Source organism: Narcine bancroftii, chromosome 3, assembly GCF_036971445.1.
Source record: "Narcine bancroftii isolate sNarBan1 chromosome 3, sNarBan1.hap1, whole genome shotgun sequence".
In the NCBI taxonomy this organism is placed as follows: Eukaryota; Metazoa; Chordata; class Chondrichthyes; order Torpediniformes; family Narcinidae; genus Narcine; species Narcine bancroftii.
This window is the reverse complement of record NC_091471.1, coordinates 360,716,953-360,740,853: the sequence shown is the minus strand read 5'-3', so window position 1 is coordinate 360,740,853 and position 23,901 is coordinate 360,716,953. Positions and strand designations below refer to the sequence as shown.

At 42.9% G+C, this 23,901-nt stretch overlaps 1 long non-coding RNA gene across 8 annotated transcripts in view; it reads left to right on the top strand.

The window, feature by feature from the left end:
- Positions 1–23,901, top strand: part of LOC138759500 (uncharacterized) — a 245,767-nt gene that overhangs the window by 115,605 nt on the left and 106,261 nt on the right. The window contains exon 1 of one of the 8 annotated variants that reach the window (XR_011354882.1): positions 4,432–4,520. The exons of the other annotated variants lie outside the window; for them this stretch is intronic. This is a non-coding gene — a long non-coding RNA (uncharacterized lncRNA). Of the gene's footprint in view, positions 1–4,431; positions 4,521–23,901 lie in introns of those variants that run through there. 8 annotated transcript variants of the gene reach the window in all.

The window sequence follows — 23,901 nt, the reverse complement described above, 5'->3', positions numbered from 1 at the left end:
TCAATCCATTACACATGATGGCTTTATAAACCTTCCCCCACCCACCCCCACCCCCAAAGATAAATAAAATAAAAACAAAACCCACCAAGCCCCTCCTCCCAAATAATAACTCCAATAGAGATATAGTCCCCTTTGGACTCTGCTGAAGGTTTATGGGCCTCCTTCCTTGTGAAGCAGTCACGTTTGGTTGGTGTCTTCTGTTCTTCTCGCCGACTGACTACAAAAAAATATTTTATGACTTCATTTGGTGCCCCCCCTTAAATGTGCTATGGCCCCGAGGGGGCGCTGTATGGCTCCTGTTGACTGCTCTTAACCTAGTCTGGCAGTCAATGGGGAAACAAGTCTGCCACACAATCAATGAAGAGATCTATTTCTCAAATGTCTATTGGACGAAAACCACTCATCCCATCCAATTGGAAGTAAGTGTTTCAATTTATTTTTATGCTGCGCACTGTGTGGAGGTAGTGCCTTTAGATACAACCTGTGCTCGCCATCATACTGGGGCCATGAATATGCCAAACTTCTTTTGAACCACAGCTTGCAATACCTTTGAGTTGCAATGAGAAGTTTTCTGTTCAAATACCTTTCCAATGAAGGGCTGGAATTAGTCTGGATCCAGTTTGCTGAAAGGACTTGCCGCCTGTCTTTCCCACAGTTGCTTTTTCTGGATGCGGTGGGTGGATCAATTGACCCCCCCCCCCCCACCTCACCCTGTTCCTGACGAGTCTGGTGTGGTGGCGTGACCTCCTGAAGCCCAGCCTTTTCACTTCCTGCCTGTGAATGGGATTTGATAGCTGGCTTGAATGTGATCGGTTGATGGGCCTGTTTGTGGTGTAGCTCTTAGAGCTCTGAATTGCTTTACATGCCTCCGACTAAGAAATCTTAAGATTATCATAATGGAAAGAATTAAATATTTAGCACCTATGGCATTTTTGAATGCTTTCAATTAAATTTACAAATGTTAAAAGGAAGTCACACAAGTCAAGTACCTGCTGGGAGAGAGGAATCCTGTGGCAGATCAACCATGATTATTGAACCATAGAAGGTTACGTCACAGGCCATTCAGCCCTTCCAGTCTGTGCAGACCACCATTCCGCTAGTCCCACTGACCTGCTCCCATTCCATAACCCTCCAGACCTCTCCCATCTATGGATCTATCCAATCTATTCTTAAAACTCAAGATTGAATCCACATTCGCCACATTAGATGGCAGCCCATTCCCCACTCCCACCACTCTCTGAGTGGAGAACTTTCCCCTAATGGTCCCCCTACACCTTTCCCCCTTCAGCTTAAAACTATGACCTCTTGTATTTATCTCCCCCAATCTAAGTGGAAAGAGCCTCCTCGCATCCACTCCGTCGCCTCCTCGCATCCACTCCGTCGCAGCCACTCCGTCGCCTCCTCGCATCCACTCCGTCGCAGCCACTCCGTCGCCTCCTCGCATCCACTCCGTCGCAGCCACTCCGTCGCCTCCTCGCAGCCACTCCGTCGCCTCCTCGCAGCCACTCCGTCGCCTCCTCGCAGCCACTCCGTCGCCTCCTCGCAGCCACTCCGTCGCCTCCTCGCAGCCACTCCGTCGCCTCCTCGCAGCCACTCCGTCGCCTCCTCGCAGCCACTCCGTCGCCTCCTCGCAGCCACTCCGTCGCCTCCTCGCAGCCACTCCGTCGCCTCCTCGCAGCCACTCCGTCGCCTCCACGCAGCCACTCCGTCGCCTCCTCGCAGCCACTCCGTCGCCTCCTCGCAGCCACTCCGTCGCCTCCTCGCAGCCACTCCGTCGCCTCCTCGCAGCCACTCCGTCGCCTCCTCGCAGCCACTCCGTCGCCTCCTCGCAGCCACTCCGTCGCCTCCTCGCAGCCACTCCGTCGCCTCCACGCAGCCACTCCGTCGCCTCCTCGCAGCCACTCCGTCGCCTCCTCGCAGCCACTCCGTCGCCTCCACGCAGCCACTCCGTCGCCTCCTCGCAGCCACTCCGTCGCCTCCTCGCAGCCACTCCGTCGCCTCCTCGCAGCCACTCCGTCGCCTCCTCGCAGCCACTCCGTCGCCTCCTCGCAGCCACTCCGTCGCCTCCTCGCAGCCACTCCGTCGCCTCCACGCAGCCACTCCGTCGCCCCCTCATAATCTTGTGAACCTCCCCTCATTCTTCTTTGCTCCAAGGAATAAAGTCCTAACCTGCTTAACCTTTCCCTGTAACTCAACTCCTGAAGACCCAGCAACATCCTAGTAAATCTTCTTTGCACTCTTTCAATCTTACTGATATCCTTCCTGTGGTTAGGTGATGAGATCTGCACGCATTACTGCAAATTTTAAGTTCCATATTAAAAGGTTAGCCAGGCTAAAGGGATCAAGTGGCTGATTTCCCACTTAGCTCTGTCCCCCTCAACTTATTTCCACCCACTAACACCCTCTCCCCTAATTCCTAATGTTTGTCTGCACGTCCATTTATCACTCAAATGGGGCCCACTGTTTGCATCTCACTGTATACAATGTTTCTCAGGGCTCCTTCAATGAGTCACTACCCCACTGGATGCTGTAAGGGAAGCAGTCCAACTACAAGACAGAATGACATGCCCTATTGACATTATGTCTCTTGTAATTGTTCGAGTTGGGTGCACACAATTCCAGACCATGAGATGAGATGAATGTGCGATGAGCTCAACAGATCTTTGTTTTCTTTGGTCATAGTTGATGCCCTATGCAATGAAAAGTGTGTGTGTTTTATTTTACAGAGAAAAACATAAGTCATTGTGAATATTGCTGGGATGGGGTGTGGTGCGCTTGGGGGGGAGAGCTGACTGCATGGTTAATTGTAAAATTGGACCAGTTCTTTGGTTTACTTCTTGATATTGTTGGAAAATAATAACATTACACATCTCTCTGGCCATAAGTGACCTGCTCTCCTACCCAACTTATTATCTGGTAGAAAGGTGGCATAGTTGGCAAAGCGATTAGTGCAATGCTTTTTCCAGTGCCATTGACCAAGACGGGGGTTCAAATCCCATGCTGTATGCAAGGAGGTTAAATGTTCTCTCCGTGTTAGTGTAGGTTTCCTCTGGGTGCTTCAGTTTCCTTGAAATGTACCAGGGGTTTCAGGTTGACTGGGTATAGTTGGGCAACACAGGCTTTGTGAATGGGCTGAAAGGGCCTGTTACTGTGTTGGATGTCTAAATTTAAATTGAATTTAAAGGGATGGCACTCTGGAACCTCTGCTCTTGGAGGAGAATGACCAGGGTTCCTCTCTCTGCGGGGAGTGGAGCGGAGAAAAGGAAGTCTTTTTTTTTAATCAGTCACTCCACACCTCTCCAACAAAAAATACTTCCTTAACCCCCAAGGCTCGATTTTCAATAACCTGAAAATTTGTGTAAACTGTGAAATTATGTTTTTTTTTCACTCTTTGGAGAATTAAAATCATTGTTCAATGCTGAAGTGTGTTTTTTTTTAAAAAAAGAGGAATTGTTTTTGGAAAACTTTCCATTCTCAGCAAGGGATTGCAATTGCTAGAGGCAACAGTTGCTCAAATGTTTCGAGTTTATTGCATTCTGGCTCCAAGACAATGGCTGGTGTGGGGACATGCTCAGTCCTGACACACTTCACTGGATTACAATGTGACGCAGGTGTTTTTACCCAGATATCACCTGTATGTTGCTATGGGGATAATCCGCACTGAAACAAAAATAAAGAGCAAACCAGTTCGACAGAAAGTGAGAGAGATGGGTGAGGAGAGGCCGAGGGAAAAATGAGGTGTAACAGCAATGAGGTAATAAACACAATTCTGGAACAAATTGCATTGAAACAAATCCACGAACAGTTGTCTAGACATAAAGAGGCTATTTTTAAACGATTCTTCAGAGGGGAAAGATGAGCATATCCACAAGGCATTCCTTCATTTGTAGATGGCCATGTATCCTGACACATGACCGATCAATTCACTAACTGTCGGCAGGTTTCCAAACTAGTTCGGCCCAGTTTGGATGGCAAAGTTGCTGCAAGGATTGAATAGGGGTGCAAGGTATCAGGCTGCTATAGATAAAAGCACAGAAACGCTGGAGGAACTCAGCCTGTCTCACAGTGTCCATAGGAGGTTCGATGATTCGGACCTTGAAGAAGGGCTCAAGCCCGAATCGTCAATCATATCTTTGCCTCCTAAGGACACTGCGAGTCTGGCTGGGTTCCTCCAGCATTTCTGTGTTTTTACGACAATCACAGCGTCTGCAGACTTTCGTGTTTCACTGCATGGTGTAGATGCCCATCTTTAAAAGTAATTGATTTCAGTGACTGAATCAGAGGGTTTCTTGGGCCGTCCCTCATTTGTCAGTTTTTAACTTGTAGAGTGAAAGGCAGCAAGAAATCAAGCCCTTCAGCCCACTGAATCTGTGCTGAGCATTAAGCACCCATTTTCACTGTTCCTACATGCTGCAGGTGTTGGAATCTGGGACATATCTGGCGACCATTTCTGCCATCCTGCCACCAGTTGGTCGTCGTCGGTGAGAGGACTTGAGAGAGCTGAGGCAATGTTTTCTGAGGTGAGGTCTCCAGAACTGGTTGTTTCACAATGTAGGTCACCCATTTGAGATGGAGGCAAGGAGAATTTTTTTTCTGAAGGCCATGACTCGGAATTCACATTCACCTATTGAGGCATCAATAGGGAATGCTGCCACACATCACAGGCAAAAGCCTCCCCACCATTGAGAACATCTACGGGGAATGCTGCCGTCAGCGATTATCAAGGATCCACATCAGCCAGCATGCTCTGTTCTCACTGCTACAATCAGGAAAGAGGTTTAGATGCCACAATTCTTGCACCACCAGGTTCAGGAACAGCTGCTACCCCTCTACCATCAGGCTCCTCAATGTCAAACTCAATCAGGGACTCATTTAAGAACTCTTACTTTAGCACTTTATTAATTTTTTTGCCCCCTCTCTGTATTGCACAGTCAGTTTGTTTATATTTGTGCCTTGTGCACGATTTATTTTGCACTACCAATAAGTGGTAAATTTGCCTCACCTGCAAGAAAAAGAATCCCAAGATTGTATGTAATGACATGTATGTACTCTGGCAATAAATCTTAAATCTGAGGTGGAGTTATTGAACATTTAAGATGAAGATTTGTATACACCTTAAACTTCAAGCAGGTCAAGGGGTATGAAGGCAGAATGGAACCGTGATGTTGTGGCTAAGATTGGATAAGCCATGAAATATTTGAATAGCTTGAGGACCCTTTTTGGACAAATCCTCTCTCGTTTCTGTTTTTGTTAAAAAGACACAGCACAGGACAGGCCTTTCTGGCCCATGAGCTCATGCTACCCAATACACTGATTAATCTACAAATTCCGTATGCTTTTGGGGGTGCCTTGAACATGTTCAATAACCCCGTATGTTTTTGGACACACCTTGAATATGTTCAATAACCCTGTACGTTTTTGGGTACACCTTAAATACGTTCAATAACCCCGCAAGTTTTTTGAGGGTTGGAGGAAACTGGAGTATGTGAAGAAAACTGGAGGAAATCCACTCATACTCTGGGAGAATACACAAACTCCTCACAGCCAGCACCTGGGTTGCTGGCGCTGTGATAGCAATACACTAACTATGCCCTCATGCTCTGTGTGAAGTAGTGAGAGTGAAAAAGTTTTATTTGTAGTTTTATCGACCTATCTTGGTGTTGGCTCAGTTGTTGGTCCATGATGCTCAAGCAACTTGCTAAAAGACTCCCCCCACCCTGGCCACACTCTCTTCTCCTTCCTTCCATTCACAAGAAGATTCACTCGTGTGAGATAATGCACCACCAACTTCAAAGACCATTTCTTTCCTACTGTTATCAAACTCCTGAATAAACCTCGTGAGTAGAATTATGCTGCCTTTGCTCTGTTCCACCTGATCTCTCCCCAACTGTGGAACTCAGCATTCTGAGGTGTATTCACAAAGCAAACTTTCTCACTCCAACTCCACCCACATGACAATGATCCAAACTGGATGATTTAGAAGGACAGATTGCATAATCTTGTCTTCAATTGAGAAATTGTCATTAGTCACTTGTTCCATTTTTAGCAACTCGCTGCCAGTTACATCAACCTGGCGCCTGGGATCCCAATGACATGAAAATGAATTTGCAGAGGTTGAGTACAACCAGGCCCTGAAACTTCTGCACAAAGTTAGTCCGATTGATCGGAAATGTGCTTATCCTTCTTTCTGTTGGGATGTTAAAATCAGCTACTTCCTGTGGAAAAGACAATGAGCATAACCTCAAAATGGAATGGAGCCATTCAGCGATGAAATCTAAATCCTTTAAAAAGCTGCAGGAGGTTTTTTCAAAATGTTCCAGATTTCTTTTTTGGAATTTCATGAGAAATGGAGCAAATGTTGGTCGGAGTTGAGATTTGGATCAGCTATGCTCCAATTGTATGGTTGAGAAGGTTTCAGAGTGGTTATTATGGTCTGCTCTGTTGACACTTTTCTCCCACTCCTTATAAACATCAAGTTTATTGTTATCTGATTAAACAAGCACAACCTGATGAAACAGCGTTCTCCGGTCCTCGTCTCCAAAACACGCAGACACACAGCCAGGCATAACACACATCCAGGCAAACAATACATATGCACGGCAAGTACTCAGATATACAAATATATAAATAAATTTATGAATGTGAGAGTCATACGTGGTTAGTCTGAGCAGTTCCTTTGGTCGTTCAGCATTCTCACTGTCCGTGAGAATAAACTGTTCCTCGGCCTGGTGGTGCCGGCTCTGATGAAGGTTGCTGTTTTCGGGGCGGAAGGGGTCCTCAATGATTTTGTGTGCCTTCTTCAGACAACGATCCCAGTAGATCGTATCGATTTGGGGAGTGGGAGAGGCACCAGTGATCCTCTCTGCCACTCTCATGGTCCTGTGAATTGACCTCCGATCCATACGGTAATCGTGATGCTCTTCCAAGTATTGAGTTTATGAAACGCCATTACCAGTCCTTCAGAATTGTGTCGAAGTGGCCACAATGGTTGACAGCTTGATTATTACAAACCATTTGACTGGTGGACATCATAGAAAAGATGGACTCTGTCTTCACCCTCTCACTGTGTCCATCCAATGCCATGATATGATTAGCATATAACAAATAATTTAAGGTATCCCCCTTTGTTTTTATACCCTGCCTCTATAATTTGGATCGATCACTTGTGGAAAATAGAATATTAGAATTGGAATTTATTGATTGTCATGAACAAGTCATGAAATTCGGTGTTTTGTGGCAGCGTCGTAGTGCAAACGTTCATATTATAACCATCTTACAAAATTACTATATATAAAAAAAAAAGTGTATGAAAAGTAAGGCAGTGTCTTTGGTTCATTGATTATTCAGGAATCTGATGGCAGCGGGGGAGAAGCTGTCCTTGTACTGCTGAGTGGTCGCCTTTAAGCTACTGTTCATTTTTCCCAATGGTAGCAGATTGAAAAAGGCATGGCCTGGGTGGTGGTGGTCTTTGAGGATAGAAGCTGCTTTTTTAAGACACTCCTTCATGTCGATGTCCTCGATGGAGTGAAGTCTGGTGCCTGTGATATCTCAGGCCGAGTTAACAACCCTCTGGAGTTTATTCTTGTCCTGAGAGTTGGTGCCTCCATCCCAGGCAGTGATGCCACCAGGCAGAATGCTCTCTATGATACATCTGTAGACCCTCCTCTGATACTCACAAAGTATAGCTGCTGGTGAGCCTTCTTTGTGATTGCCTCAACATGAAGGCTTGAGGACTCATCCTTGGAGATATTGACACCCACGAATTTGAAGTTCTTGACCTCCTATGGACACTGTGAGCCCTTGATGAGGACTAGGTCATATTCCCCTGATTTCCTCCTGAAGTCCACAATCATCTCCTTGGTTTTGCTGACGTTGAGTGCAAGATTGTTGTCATTACACTATTCAATGAGCTGATCTATCCCCCCCCTGTACACTTCCTCATTGTGATTCTATCTATAGTTTATTACAGCACAGTACAGGCCATTCTGACCACAATGTTGTGCCGACCTTTGTAAATCTCCTTAATTTTGTTTCATCCATGAACAAACTTGGGAGAGACTATGAATATGATTTATACACTCTTGTATCTCAGATCTTACTGCATTGGTGAACAGATTTAAATCCATTGGTTGCTTCAGATTCAACATAAATTGGTAACGTTGCTTTTTGTATGTAAGATCACTGTAACTGCTTAAACTTAGGTTCTTCCTATAAAGGAAAACGTCTTGTTAACTTGGATTATAATAACCACATTTGTATAGCATCTTTGACACAGTAAAATATCCTGGCATTCATAGGAATGTAGTCAAATTGACACCAAACCAAACAATCTCTCAGTTGACAACTACACCCAGAAGCAAGACCCTGTGTCAACACAGGCCACGTTTTTGCAATTTTTTGTTTATGGTTCTGATTTAAAAAAAAAACTTTTTAGTCTATTTTAACAAATAGTTACGTGTACATTTATATAAATATAAAAAATGTCCTGCTATTTTTGTTTGTGTAGCACAAAGCTGAAAATATCACTGTAAAAACATTATCGTTGGCCAGCAAGAATGTAGTTTGACTGGAATGGTTGACCATCCAGAATGTGGCCAAGCCATTCAAAGCACAAGCTGGTGTTCGGAACATTTTGTCTGGGAGGCATTGAGTTTGCTGCCTGCGCGGTGCCTGATACAGTTGTAGGATTTGGCTGGGGCTGAACTGGCTCGGATGACATGCTGGGAGCCCAGCTCCGGCCCAGTAACTATTTTTGTTCATCCAAATATTGCAGTCGGTGTTCTGGAAAGCCACGTTGACATCTTCGTCGTGGAGGTAATATTCTGTTGAGTTCCCAGTGGGAGGGGAAGAGGGTGATAAAATGGGGATGCATGAAGGGGAAGGATCCAAAAAATTTTGCTCAGGTTTCCAAAGACCATGTCTAAAATCACTGCATTCATTCTCTCTTGGATTACTTAATGTAGTAAACACCCGGTAAATGTCTACCTCTTTTTTTTATTTCATTGCCTTGCTTTCAGTATTATGAATAAACTTTTCTTTAAACTACAATGTTCCTGTTTGGGTGGATGGGAGAGTTCAAATCTGTTTTGTGTTGTTAACATTTTGCCCTCACCTGATAACCAAAGCATCAAATTTCAGATTTCAAATTTACTGTCAGAGTACACACACGACATCACATACAACCCTGAGATTCCTTTTTCCTGCGGGCACAGCAGAATTACCACTAATTGATAGTGCAAAAAAATAAACTGTACAAATAGTAAAGATGTAAACAATTATAAGATCTGTAAACAGATAATGAATGTAAACAAACTGTGCAATACAGCGAGAACAAAATGAAATCAATAAAGTGCACAAGTAAATGAGTCTCTGAATTTGTTGTTGAGGAGTCTGATCGTGGCTGGGTAGCATTTTCCAGCTTCTGTAAGCATTTTCACTATATCCGCCTCTTTCCTGTGGGAAAGTATTATTGCACCAAAATCCTGACTGATACTACTCTGAGTCCATGCCTTGTGTTTTTCTACTCCCCTCCACCTCAACCCACCCCCAGTTCATCCTCACTCCAAACCTCTGTCTTGCAAAGGGCAAGATTTTAAAGTTCCTCAACACTCTTGTGGACGTGGATCATGTGGGCTGATGGGGCTCAGCCTCTGCCCCCAGCCTACTGCCTCTGCCCCCACCCTACCATCACTCCACTATAAAGGGGACCATATTTAATAAGGCGGGATTGATGCTCGGGAATATTCGTTAGCAGATGGGTTTGGATAATGCTACCTGATCACCTAGAAATTAAGATCCAACTGTGAAAAAGCTGGTTCATCAAGGTTTAGAAAGGGATTAGGTCCGATCTGTGTTGAGTCAATGGTTCCTCCCCACCCCCCCCCAACCACCACAATTTCTGCTCTGAATAATGAAATAGCTGTACAGGTAATAGCAGTGCACTTTTTACAGCTTCAACATTTCCCAACATGCTTGACAGTCTTGAATTTTATTAAATATGGTCCTCTTTATAATGCAGAGAACATATGTCAATATGATCATGAGTAGGTTATGTTAGTTGATGAATAAATATTGTCCACAGCATGAATTTTAGATTTGAGCACTGTGTGTGTATATTACGGTTTTCGGTGTAGTTCTGTCCCAAAGTGCGAGGATTGTAGGCAGTCAGTGTTTCAAGAGAGAGCATATCAATAATTTCTGATGGTTGATGCTGTTCAGGCTTCAGTGAGTAGACCCAGGTCTTGGAACTGAACTTCCATCATGTTCTCCTTCCATTGGAACTTGAGATCACGGAAAAGATTAGTAAGATCCCAGAAAAGTGATGCAAATGTTATCAAAGTAGAAACAGATCACTGGGCTGTTAATCTCAGTGAGAGATTCCTGTAACAGGTCACAGTTTTTGGCGCTTATGCACTTTATTTTTGCATTCATTGATGACTTCAGGCACTGCTTCAATATATTTAAAGTTCTTCAGATGTTGAGGGTTCCAACTCGAAACACTGACTGACCACTGGATGCTCTCTGCCTGCTGAGTTCCTCCAGCAATGCTTTGTCTGACCTCCTGCTCCTGTTTGGTTGGCACAACCCTGACCAATGAGCATCCAGTTGCAGTCCTACACTTGTTTTCTAAATCCCCTGAGTCTCTGCAACTCAGTGAAGGAAGTGGGAGCAGAGGACGAACGTCGTCAATTGCAGCCATTGGATGGAAGAGAAAGGGGTGGGGGATTGGACTTGTATTGTTTATCATGTTTATGTGTTGATTAATCTCAGCAGTGCCTTGACCTTCAGGTTAGCACAGTGTTAACAAGTACAGCAAATTAATTTTTTTTTGCATATTGCAGACAATCAAAGTTCTGCATTTTCAATCGTGTCATTGTTGCATTTTCAAACCTTTTGCTTTTAGGTTCACCAGTGAGCTTCTGAAGGATTGGAAATTATTATTAGGGGCGTAAAATCTATTGTATGCAGGATGGGATGATGCGGTAAGGTTGAGGGGGATTTTCTTTTTTCAGACGTGTAGCAGCGTTTTTCTGTTTAACAATAATCACCCAGTTGGTTTAATAGGTTGTGAAACATTTGGGATGAACGTAAAATTGTGCATTTGCTCCATCAATTCAAATTCTTTCTTTTGACATAAAAGTAAATAACTCTGGGAAAACTTAGCAGGTCAGGAAGCATCTCTGACTGGAAGGGTCATTGTCCTGAAATATTAACTCTATTTCACTTTGCACACGCTCTCTCCTTTCATGCTACCGAGCATACAACAGGTTGGCTTTCATAGGTTCGAAATTTCCTCTTGTTTTTCTTGCAGGGGTTTGTTCAATACTATTTAGTTCCATCACATCCGATACTGGTTCATTGAAATGTTTCTGGTGCTCCTGCTACCTTGGAGTTTGGAGAACCTGCTGCCAGCATTTCATCCGTCAATATGCTGCTGGTTTCTTTCTTTGGGTCTTGCTTTGTTCGATCAGACCAGTGGTTCACCACCTTTTTCTTTCCACTCACATAAGTAATCCCTATGCCATTGGTACTCTGGGATTAGTAAGGGATTGCTTAAGGTGATGTGTGAGTAGGGAAGGGAAGGTTGAGAACCACTGCTCTTGACCCAATTGTTACTGAAATATTTTGCTTGAGAAAAATGGTCATTGACCCATTTCTTTTGGAGTTATGAAACAGTGCACATAACGAGTCAATTAGGTACAATTAGAACAGTGGTTTTCAAACTTTTTCTTTCCACCCTGATACCACCTTCAGCAATCCCTTACGAAACACAAAGCACCGATGGCATAGTGAATACTTAGTGGTATGCGAGTGGAAAGAGAAAGGTTGAGGACCACTGGATCAGACATTATTCAGATTATTAATCTGGATGAGGCACCACCAAAGGAAGGACTAGCATCAAAATTAAAACTGTTGGCCGAGGATAGATTTCCTGCTTGCCTTTTTTTCAGTTCATTTTTTTGAGGTCTTTTGCAAATATTAGCCCCAGCAAAGTGCAGAAATGCCATGTAAATTACTCAGAGGCTATTGGAAGGAAACAAAATGATGTTCAAGGGTCGCTCGTGTAACCTGAGGGAAGATCTGATAATGCTGGATTATTACCAGAAAATTAACAGTTGAGTTTTGTTTTATGAAGGCCTTGGGCTAGTATGTCATACCTGTACTTTTATTGGTGAAAAGGTAACAGACAGGTGGCACATTAAGTACAATTGAACCTTGTTAAGATTGTCCCTGATTTTAAAAAAATCCTATTCCTCTTCGAATAAAGTTTTCAAGACTATTTGAATGAAATCAATCTGTGCAGTTTCTGTTCCATGTAGTCTAAGAATTTACAGTCAGGCACAGAATGCCAGTCTCAATAGTAAATTAAAATTTCTCCTTGTTTGAATGACAACTTAACTCAAGCATCGGAGATCTTGCCTGAAATTGTGGTAGGGGATCAGTGCTGTGTAAAGCTGAAGTCAGTCCTATAAAGCTTTCGGAAATTTGATTTTTTTGTTTCCCCCTTCCCCATTGCGGTTTAACTTCAGAAATATTGTTTTTCTTTCACTGTGGTCAACTGAGCAGTTCTGTGAGAAGGATGTGGGTAAATGTTTGAATCAGTTTTGGATATGATGCTTCATGGGTTGAATGGAGAGGGGTCACCACCCTATCTTTGCTGAATCATAGGGAATTGATTGTACTGAATTAGCATGTGCTTTGGGAAATTGTTCTCTGGAGTTAGTGTGGGAATTGGAATTCTAATGAGCCGCCATGTTGATGGCCGAAGGAAGTTTTCCACTGTCACCTGCAAGCTCATTTAGAAATTAAGTTTATTTCACTGGTTCAGGAGACTTGGTTTTCGGTGTAGTTCTGTCCCAAAGTGCGAGGATTGTAGGCACTCAGTGTTTCAAGAGAGAGCATATCAATATTTAGTGATAATTTCTGATGGTTGATGCTGTACAGGCTTCAGTGAGTAGACCCAGGTCTTGGAACTGAACTTCCATCATGTTCTCCTTGGTTGGACTTGGTTCCTTAGTATGTCATATGGCCAGTATGCAGAGGCTTCAATGCAAGCACATAGGCCTTCTATTATTGATTTGGACATGTGATTTGAACTCAAATATCCAAATTTATAGTCATCAAACTGATCAAAAATCAATTAAGTCCCTATGACCTGATGGGATCTAAGACCTGACTGGATCGTTACATGGATAGTAGGGGACTAGAGGGGTATGGACCGGGTGCTGGTCAGTGGGACTAGGAGGGTGGGGATTTGCTACGGCATGGACTAGTAGGGCCGAACTGGCCTGTTCTGTGCTATAAGTGGTTATATGGTTATATTTACATGGAGAGGAGAGGACTGGAGGGGTATGGACCGGGTGCTGGTCAGTGGGACTAGGAGGGTGGGGATTTGCTACGGCATGGACTAGATGGGCCGAACTGGCCTGTTCTGTGCTGTAAGTGGTTGTATATGGTTATATTTACATGGAGAGGAGAGGACTGGAGGGGTATGGACCGGGTGCTGGTCAGTGGGGCTAGGAGGGTGGGGATTTGCTACGGCATGGACTAGAAGGGCCGAACTGGCCTGTTCTGTGCTGTAAGTGGTTATATGGTTATATTTTGAAAGAGGCAAGAGAGAAAGTTGCGGCATCCTCTCTAATCAAAGACAAGCTCACACAGGACTAAAGAGTCACTCGTGTTGTTCCTTTCATTTAAGATGTGGAATAATCTAGCAAATTATAGGCTGATGAGACTTGCATCAGTGGCAGGAAATGCTATGGAGAGGATTTTCAAGGATAGGATCTGCCAGCGTTTGGAAAAGTATGGACTTGTTTAAGATGGTCAATGCTTTGTGCAAGGCAGGTCACATCTTGCAAAGTTCTCAGAGTTTTTTGATGAAGATGATTGATGAGGATTGAGCAGTAGATATTATCTACAAGGACTTTAGTAAAGCTTTAGATAGGGCTTCTGGTGGGGCTGATCCAGAAGCTTAAGATGCACGAGATCCACAGTGATCGGATTCAAGATTAACTGGCGGGGGAGTGGTGTTTCTATCACAGGAGGTCTGTGAGCATAGGTAGTCCATGGAAAGTTGGGGTGGGGGGGGGTGGGTTCAGTGCTGGGAGATGTGTGAGGCAAGTTTTTTTTATGCAGAGACTGTCAGGTGCTTTCAATGGCCTGCCATAGGCAGTGGTAGAAGGAGATACAATCGTGATGTCTCATTGGCCTTTCAGCAGGCACATGAAGTATTTGGATCATGTGCAGGCAAACAGTTTGGCTGAAAGGGCCTGTTCCCATGCTGTACGTTCTCTGAAATGATCTGGAATTTCAGAAGTAATGAGGGATGAGAAGTCAATGCACGGAATTATCAACAGGCCTGGCAGGATTCATATGAAGCGAATCATAGATTTTCTGTCAATGAGGTTTTGTTGGAAATTTTACACGAACGGTTAAGGGATTGGAAATATTATTTCTGCTTTCCTCTTTACACGCTGTCTGACTTGTGGAGTATTCTCTCCTCTTTCTGATCTTATTTCAGATATAAAACCATGGCAATAACGAGGCAAAATTAAATGTCTCTGAGATTATGAAGCTTAGTCGAAAAGGATTTGAGAACGCTTTCAATTAAACTCGCAAATGATATTTGGGAAATGTTTTTGAGACCAATCCATTGTTCAGAATTGGTCTGAACATGTGGTGGAGTGCATAGCTTTTCAGAACATTTTTGTCTGACAAGTACAATTCTGAGCACGTGTGGAATTAAAGTTGTGATGAAGAGGAAACCTCAAATTAGACAGATAAATCTGAATTTTCCCTATTTCTTTCTGGAAGATATTTCAGAACATTTAAATGCGGTTACAGCTCAGATCCAACTATTTGACCCATTGTCTATTCTGAACAACTGAGTTTTGACAAGAGGTTTCGTCTAACATTGTCAGACTCCAGTTCCATACCCAGGGATATTTCTTTATCAGATTGGACCGCGTTAGGTCGAATACCTATGGATTGGTAACTATGATAACTTAGCGCTGTTTAAACTTTTGGGTTTTCTGGTGCAACGTGCAAGTGTAAAAATATCTCTGCTCTCCTGCTGGTTCATGCAAATGAATGAAGAGATTGTATTTGTGAAGATCTGATCGCATTTACAGGGTGGTTCAAAATCCTTTGCAGATTCAGCTCTGTCTCTCTACGACTTTCTGATTTGCTTTTTCAAATAAAAAAATCTTTGTCTTGAGTTTAGACAGGCCCTTCCAGTCCATGAGCCCTTGCTGCCCCAAATACACACATCGGGCAGAAAATCTCAACAGAGTTTGGGTTAAACAATGGAATACACGAGGAGAATCTTCACGATGGAAGGGCCTGGGAAATCGGGAGATGACCTTCATTGCTGTAGTCCCATTGAACCAATTGAATTCATCTGAACTTGAGTTCAGATTCGCTGATTATGTTCAAAAGAGAGTTAGATAAGACTCTAGTGGGCAAAGGAGTTAAGGGTTAAGGGTTTTCCCCTTTCACCCTTGACCCTGTCCTCTGGTTTGTAGCTCATCTAACTGCAGTGGAAAAGCCTACCTACATTTACTCCGTCTATCCCCTCATAATTTTAAATATCAAATCTCCCCTCATTCTTCTATGCTCCAGGGAATAAAATCTGAACCTGTTTTATCTTTTCCTGGAACTCAGTTCCTAAAGTCCAGGCAATATCCTGGGAAGTCTTCTCTGCACACCTTCAATCTTTTTGCTATCTTTCCTGTAGTTAGGTGACCAAAACTGCCCAAAATACTCCAAGTTGGCCTTACCAATGTCTCATAAATCTTTAACATAACATCTCAACTCCTATACCCAATATTTTGATTTATGAAGGCCAATGCACCAAAAGCTCTATATGCAATCCAGTCTCCCTGTGATGCCACTTTCAGGGAATTACCCACCTGTATTCTCAGATCCCTCTGTTCCACACTCCCTAGAGCCCTACTATTTACTGTGCATGTCCTTCCTTGGTTTGTCCTTCCAAATTGCCACACCTCACACTTGTCTGAATTAGATTCCATCTGCCATTTTTCAGGTGGTCCAGATCCCCCTGCAAGCTTTAAAAACCACCTTCACTGTCCACAACACCTCTTTTATTACATCTTTAATCTTTCCAAAAAGAAAATGGAAAGGATTGGGCAGTACTTTTACAATTCAAATTTAAGGAGGAATAAAGCAGAGATGAACAGATCATTTTTTATAGTTTATTCATTAGCAAATACAGTATGCTTCATTTTTCAAAATGAGCAGTTTTAAAGAAAAATGAAGTCAAAACTTGACAAAAACATAAACAAAACTTTTTCACGACCATAAGAGTGTGTAATTACAGTAGTTCTCAACCTTTTTCCACTCACATGCGACCTTGAGTAATCCCTATGGATAGTGAGGAAGTCTGTCCAAGATTACAACAGTGAGAGCAGTGGCTCTCAACCTTTCTCTTTCCACTCACATCCCACTTTAAGTATTCCCTCGGCCATCAGTGCTCTGTGGTTCGTAAGGGATTGCTTAAGGTGGGATGTGAGTGGGAAGGGAAATTTGAGAATCACTGGTCTGGACCCAATTGTTACTGAAATATTTTGCTTGAGAAAAATTGTCATTGGCCCATTTCCTTTGGAATTAAGAAACAGTGCACATAACAAGTCAATTAGGTACGATTAAAATAGCGGTTTTCAACCTTCCCTTCCCATTCACATATCACCTTAAGCCATCCCTTACGAACCACAGAGCACTGATGGCCGAGGGAATACTTAAAGTGGTATGTGAGTGGAAAGAGAAAGGTTGAGAGCCACTGCTCTAGATACTGTTGTAATCTTGGATAGACTTCCTCACTATCCATTGTATCACTAATTTTGGTGTCCTCTACCACAAACTACACTGTTGTCCAAATCATGAATACAGTGTAGATGACGAGCAACTTCTGTAGTCCAGGCCAACGCTTATCTCTCCATCATAACAACAAATCAGCTTCGACTGCTGTTGGTGGGCACTTGTTGAGAACAAATCTGATTAGTTCAGATTTAATTAAATGACTTTAGAATGTCCTAACCTCCAAGGTAATGGCATATTCTTTTCATTTGCATCATTTGTAATCTTGCACTGAGGCAGCATGTGTACTAGTCAGGTATTATGATTCGTTTTGCCGAGTTGGCCAGCTTTGCTGTCCAGATGCTTTCTGTGATACCAGCAATAGTGATCAGATAAAAATAATTGCATGCAGGAGACGGGAAGTTATACTGGTGATTCATTGTTGCACTGGGTGGGGAGAGGCAAGGTATGGGGAGACATGAATGACTCAATGGTTGATTTTTCATCTTCTTTAACCCTGAGGAAATTGAGCATGTTTTCCATGTTGCTTCCATCCCGATTTGAATTTGCCCAAAGAGGACAGATTTTTGCGGGTGCATCAAAGGTGCAGTGTTAATAAATAAAGTGATTTATTTAAAGATGCATGGTCAATTGGGTGGTGCATTTCAGGCAAATGTGGAATACAATCGAGATGCAGCACAAGGAACTTCGGCTGAGAGTCAGACACAGTGATAGCGAAGCGCGAGGAGGAGAGTTCCTGAGCATTTTGTTCTCAGATGCAGTGTGCCTGAAGTTAAGTGATGCAGAACACATCAGTCAAGAGAGTCTGGAAAATATGCCTTGGAGTGAGGCAGGTGTGGGGATCTGGAGAGTTGGTTTGGAGTGTCGCAGCCCCTGCACTTGTCCAGCCTTAGTAGATGACAGGAGAGACCACAGAGAACAGAAGTGTCTTGAGTACAACAGTATGAAAAGGAATGATATAGAAATGAGGACAATATTGCTAAGAAAATATTTAAATCTAGTCTTCTGATTGCACAAGTTCAACCCAACGAAACTGGTTTCTCTGGTCATCTGTGCAAAACAAGCAGACATAACACACATCAGACAAACTATCCATAAGCAGGAAAAGCATTCATATATTCAAATAAATAAACGTTTTCTAAATGTGGGAGTTTTGGGTGGTTAGTGAGAGCAGTTCTTTTGGTTGTTCAGCGTTCTCACTGCCCGTGGGAAGAAGTTGTTACTCAGCCCGGTGGTTCTGGCTCTGATCCTCCTGTGTCTCTTACCCAATGGGAATAGCTGAAAGATTCTATGTGCAAGGTAGAAGGAGGCCTCAATGATTTTGCGTACCTTCTTCAGACAAGTATCCTGGTAGACCAGGCCAATGGTGGGGGTGGGGGGGGAAAGGCTCCAGTGATCCTCTCTGCTATGCTTATGGTCCTATGGATTGACCTTCAATCCATTTCTCTGCAGCAACCACACCACACTCTGATTTAGCTGGCCAGGACACTCTCAATAGAGCCCGTGTAGATGTATCTTTATGCAGCCATGAAAGATTCTCCTGAAGACTGTGTTGGCTGTCTGGTGTTAAGGTTTGGATCATCTTCTTGGGATTGGATAAGAAACCTGCATGGAAAGGGAAAGATCTAGTCCAATGTATTCCTGTGTGGACAAATAAAATTATTCTTCCATTGAATCTTGAGGAGCCAAGGTCAAAAAAAGCAGATCAAGAAGTGAAAATTAATGTATAAGAATCAATTGGGTACATTGGCCATTATTGGAAGAAGGAATGAGTAGAGGCAAAAATTTGTAATTGTTCAGTTTTAGAAGGTCCTGGCAAAACTGCACCTAGAATATTACCTGCACGTGAGGTCTCTCTATTTGAGGAAGAATATACTTACAATAAAGTTCATGCATCATAGGTTCACCAGGTTGCTTCTTGAGATGGGAGACTGTGACCTTTCTTGACCTAAAAAAGAAAGCATAAACCTTTAGGTCGTTCTGAATTATTATGGGGCTTGACAGTATCATGGCAGGAATGAGGTTCCCTATGGTTCCCATTTCTCCAAGATCAGAATTTATTGACGTGAGCATGTCATAAAATTTGTTGTTTTGCACCAGCTATTGCAGGCACGTATTCCTATAAATTATATGTTTTTTTTAAAAAAGTTCAAAAATAAGAGAATGTGAAGTAGTGCCTGGTTTGTTGTCCATTCAGGAATCTGATGGCGGAGGGGAAGAAGCTGTCTTTTGCAGCTAGGTATTTGTCTTCAGGCTCCTGTACCTCTTTACTGATGGTAGCAGTGTGAAGAGGGCATGTCCTTGGGGGGTGAGGGACCCTGAGGATAGAGGCTGCTTTCTTGAGATACTGCCTCTTGTAGATGTCCTTGTTGGTGTGGAGAATAATGTCCATGATTGCGCTGGCTGAATTCACAACTCTGTCTTTTCCTTTACTGTGCATTAGCACCTCCGTACCAGACAATGATGCAACCAGTCAGAAATGCTCTCTACAGTCCACCTGTAGAAATGTGCAAGAGACGTACCAAATCTCAAGCTCCGTTGGTGAGCCGCCTTCATGATTCGTTGATATGAAAGCCCCAGGGTGGATCTTCAGTCATGTTAACTCCCAGGAATTTGAAGTCCTTAACTCTTTCCACTGCTGATCTCTGAATGAGGACCACCGTATGTTCCTTAACTTTGCTGATGTTGAGTGCAAGGTTCTTGTTGTGACACGACTTATCTAGCTGATCTTTCTCTCTCCTGTAGGCCTCATCATTGCTGTCTGTGATTCTGCCGACAACCGTGGTGTCATTGGCAAATTTGTAGATGGGATTTGAATTGTGCTTTGCCACACAGTTAGAGGTGTGGAGCCAGTCCTTGAGGTGGGCCTGTGTGGATTGTCAGTGAGGAGGAGATTTCTATTGACTGTGCTCTTACGATGAGGAAGTCGAGGATCCAGTTGCAAAGGTGGGTGCAGAGGCCCAGATTTTGGAGCTTGTTGATCAGTACTGAAGGTGTGATGGTGTTGAAAGCTGAGCTATAGATGATGAAATATACCCTGATGAACATGTTGCAGTTGTCCTGGTGATCCAGGGCTGAGTGGAGAGACAGAGAGATTGCAACTGCTGTGGACCAATTGTGAGAGTAGGGGAATTGCAGAGGGTCCAGATCTTTACTTGGGTATGAGATCATTCTGGCCATGACCAACCTCTCAAGTAGACGTGAGGGCTACTGGGCGATAGTCATTGAGGCAGCTCACCCTGCTCTTCCTGGGCACCAGTACAATTGATGCCCTTTTGAAGTAGGTGGGAACCTTCATCTGCAGCAATGAGAGACTGAAAATGTCTGTGAATACTCCAGCTAATTGGTTGGGACAAATTCTCAGTCTCTTGCCCGATATGCCATAAGGGTCTGACTCCTTGCGAGGGTTCACCCTTTTGAAAGACAGTCTGACGTTTGCCTTGGAGACAGACATCACGGGGTCATCTGATGGGGAAACAAATGTCAATACAAGGAATGAGTCCAACAGGACTGTGGTGTAAAGAAGCTTTTTCAGTTCCTTGCATGTGACTATCTTGGATTGTGAAGACAGAGTTACTGTGTGTGTTCAAAATGAAGATTGCTAAATGTTTAAGGATTCAAGGAACTTGGGCTAGTGCATGAGAATAGTACAGACATGCAGGATTGTACACTCCATTCCTGCTTTCGTCGTCTGCATTTTGTATCTGTTAGAAGCTGCCAGAATCTTTTTATTGAATGTGCAGATCTGACTCCACTTAGTTTTGCCTGTAGCATGAGCTCAGGTTGTTTTTCAGTGAGATGGAATGTGCATTGAGCGTTGAAAGCTGCCAAGCAAGGTGCTGCTTTCTTTCAGAGTATTTATTGCCAATGAGTTGATCAGAGGGCGGGTGGAATGACTCAGAAGTGTCAGTCGAATTGCTCGCAAGCTCAATCAATTTGTCGAGAAATCAACATGTATTGAAAGAACAGATGTGATGTTAATGATATTAACTTCTTCCAATAAATGCATGGTAATTTCTCCAGAAGAAAGACACGAGCAGAGGTCAGAACATGCGCAAATGATTTGTGTTTATCCATCTTAGCCATTTGCAGAGTGTGTGGTCACCAAATTTTATAGACAAATGAATTGGCCAATCATTTCTGCTCTCTTGTGGTACTTATGAGCCACATAAAGATACCAGAGTCTCTCCCAACTGATCTTGGGGTAGGCTCTGTGCTTGAGTTTCCTGTGTTCATAGGCTGGCACTGCATTGCTCATTGCAGTCACCTTTGGCTTGGTTGCTGTAGCTTTGGTTTCAAGTTAAAGGACTCCCTATCCGTAACTTCAGCTGCAAGCCTTGAGTTGATCTGGAGAAACCTAGGACTGTCAGCAATGCTAATTCTTAGAAGTTTATTGTCATAAGTGGGAGTACACTATCCCATGGCACCATTTCGGGGGACTTTCCCTGGTCTCCTGATTGATAGTTTATGACCTTGTTGTTTTTAGGCATCTCCCTGTTGCACTCAAGTTGGCTGCTGTGTTTTTCTTTTCTAAATTATAACATGGGCATTTATCAAAAACTACTTTGATTCCTTCAGTTAGTAATGTATTATAAATTCAGCAGAATTATGCTACCTTTAATTTTGTCAAAACGTCCCAAGTATTTTTTCAGTAGGGGATTAGAGTTCTTTGTTTTTTTTTCTTTTCTATTTTGTCAATTCCGGGGAAGGGATAAATTGTTATTGTTTTATTTTTGGAAATGTACTTCCATTCTTCATATTTGGTAACCTTGTGTTTCTATACAATATGTTCTTGTTTTATAAAGCTCAGTAAAAAAGAGAAATGGATTTGGGATGTTCTGAAAGGAAATGAACATCAAAATTCAAATCTTTTTCTTGCTAACTTCACGGCCATTTTGGTAAGGCAAAGCTAATCATTTGCTGTCACTTGCCAATCACATCCGCCCATTGTTGGTGCACTAACCATTCTTGGGCCACTTTCTTGCTTGATGGTAAACATCACCTTTACTGCCCATGGATCTAAACCATTTCCGTGATAAATGTTTTTGGAGAGAAAGAAGAAAATGTATAGATCTTTTGGCAGAGATGGCAGAAGAATGTACATTTTGAGTGGAAATCTTTCGGAAAGAGTTTTTTTCTCTCAAATTTGGCAGTTACAAAATAAATAACTCGTGTTTCCTTTCCCATTGCAGTTGAATAAATAAATCTGTGTCACACAAGTTTTCAAATTCTCTACATAAGCAAAATGCAACACAGGTTCTCTATTCAACTCGCCCTGCATTGCCCTGAGCCGGAATGTCTTTCAATCAGCAGAAAACTTGTGAATCATTCGCCCTTGGAGCTTTACCCCCTGATGGAAGGGTCTATGTTGATTTTTGGTCCGAACTTCAAATCTTCCAGGAAAAAAAATCAGCGAAGCTTTGGCATGAACAATTATTTTCCACATAAGAGCAAAGATTGGGTGTTTATGAGAGAGAAATACCATTTGTGTTGCTTCAGTTAATAATTGAAACCTTTTTTTGTTCACTTACACACGCTTACCTTTTTTGTCACATGAACGAGGCAATCAAGGCTGTGGTCCCTTGTGTTCTCTACGAACCAGATGGTGGTGGCTTCATTGCCCTTCTGGTTGATGTACATGGTGCATCCATGGTGAGGAAGATTATAGTGTGAAATAAAAGCAGAGATCATTGGAATTACTTGGCAGTGCAGATTTTTAATTAAGGTGTCCAGCATTCTGAAGTTGTCAGCCTTTTAATTTGTGAGAGTAACTGGCTTTCTTGGTGATGACCGGAGGAAGGAGCTTCTTGTATACACATGCAGGATGCTCATCAGAAAGGCTGTAATGAGGATGGTATGTCTCTCTGCCCAAGGATGAAAACCTTGGGCCTATATGTAGCAATTCTTATTGGGGCTGGAAGAATGAAAAGGAAAGTCGAATGCAATGCATGAAAACTTGAATCTTACCAGCTTAAATATGTTATCCAGTAAGATGGGCAGAGCATTTGGCCTGCGTAGACTATTTAGAATACTGGACATCAATTATTTTTTTTAACCCCAAAAGGATTGCTTCCTGAAAATATTGGGGATTATGATAGACAACTTCAAACTGAACATATAATTTTGGATCTGCTGTATCATGTAGGAAGTTGGAGAAATAGTCAATGAGCTTTTATTGAATTTAGTATTTTTAATCACACAAAGATGCTAACACGTTGCGTTAGTTCAACTGACCTAAAAATGTTTTCCACTGATTTTTTCTCTTGCACTCAGCATCTGATGCCTCTCGTGTCAGTGTCCAACAATAGTTGCCCAGCGTTGATGGGTTCCGGTTCTCCTGATACCGCTTTTCCATGGTCGCAATGTCCTGGTGAAACCTCTCACCATGTTCGTCACTGACTGGACCAAGATCAGCAGGGAAGACGTCCAAGTGCGAATGCAGGAAATGAATTTTCAATGACATGTTGCACTTTGTGGTTGGGTGTGTGTGAAGTAGACTTAGAATATGACAGGAAATCACAAAAAGACATTGCATCAAAAAAAAGGTGCATGATGGGAAAATTGTAAGATGATTTTTGTGATCAGCAATCCAAATTTCATAAATTACACAAAGTGTTCGGGAGGCAAAATTTTTGTTGTCCTGTGGAATCAATTACTTTAATTGTGCATTTTATTGACATGGGCAGTGGTGGTAACCTCCAGTCAAACTGGGATGAACTGAAAAACCTAAAAAGAAACTAATTTGGCTCCACTTTAGATTCAGTTGAAACCTGACCCTCTCTTTGAAGCTTCTACCTTGCCACTATTACGGCCTGGATATGAAATAGTAAACATGAGTAACCAACAAAAATGTGCGGTTGTCATCAGGATGTCCTGTGAACATGCTTGCGCTTTTTCTGAATCTTATGGATGAAGGGTCATTGGTACATCCTCACCGTGTTGCTTTTTCACCTTATCTGTTTGTCAGTCAAGATTTTTCTCGGCTTTCTTTCAGGACAGCAACCATTGAAATACCGATTAAACTTCTTGACAGTGTCACAAGAAGCATTGCACCAAATTGTATCA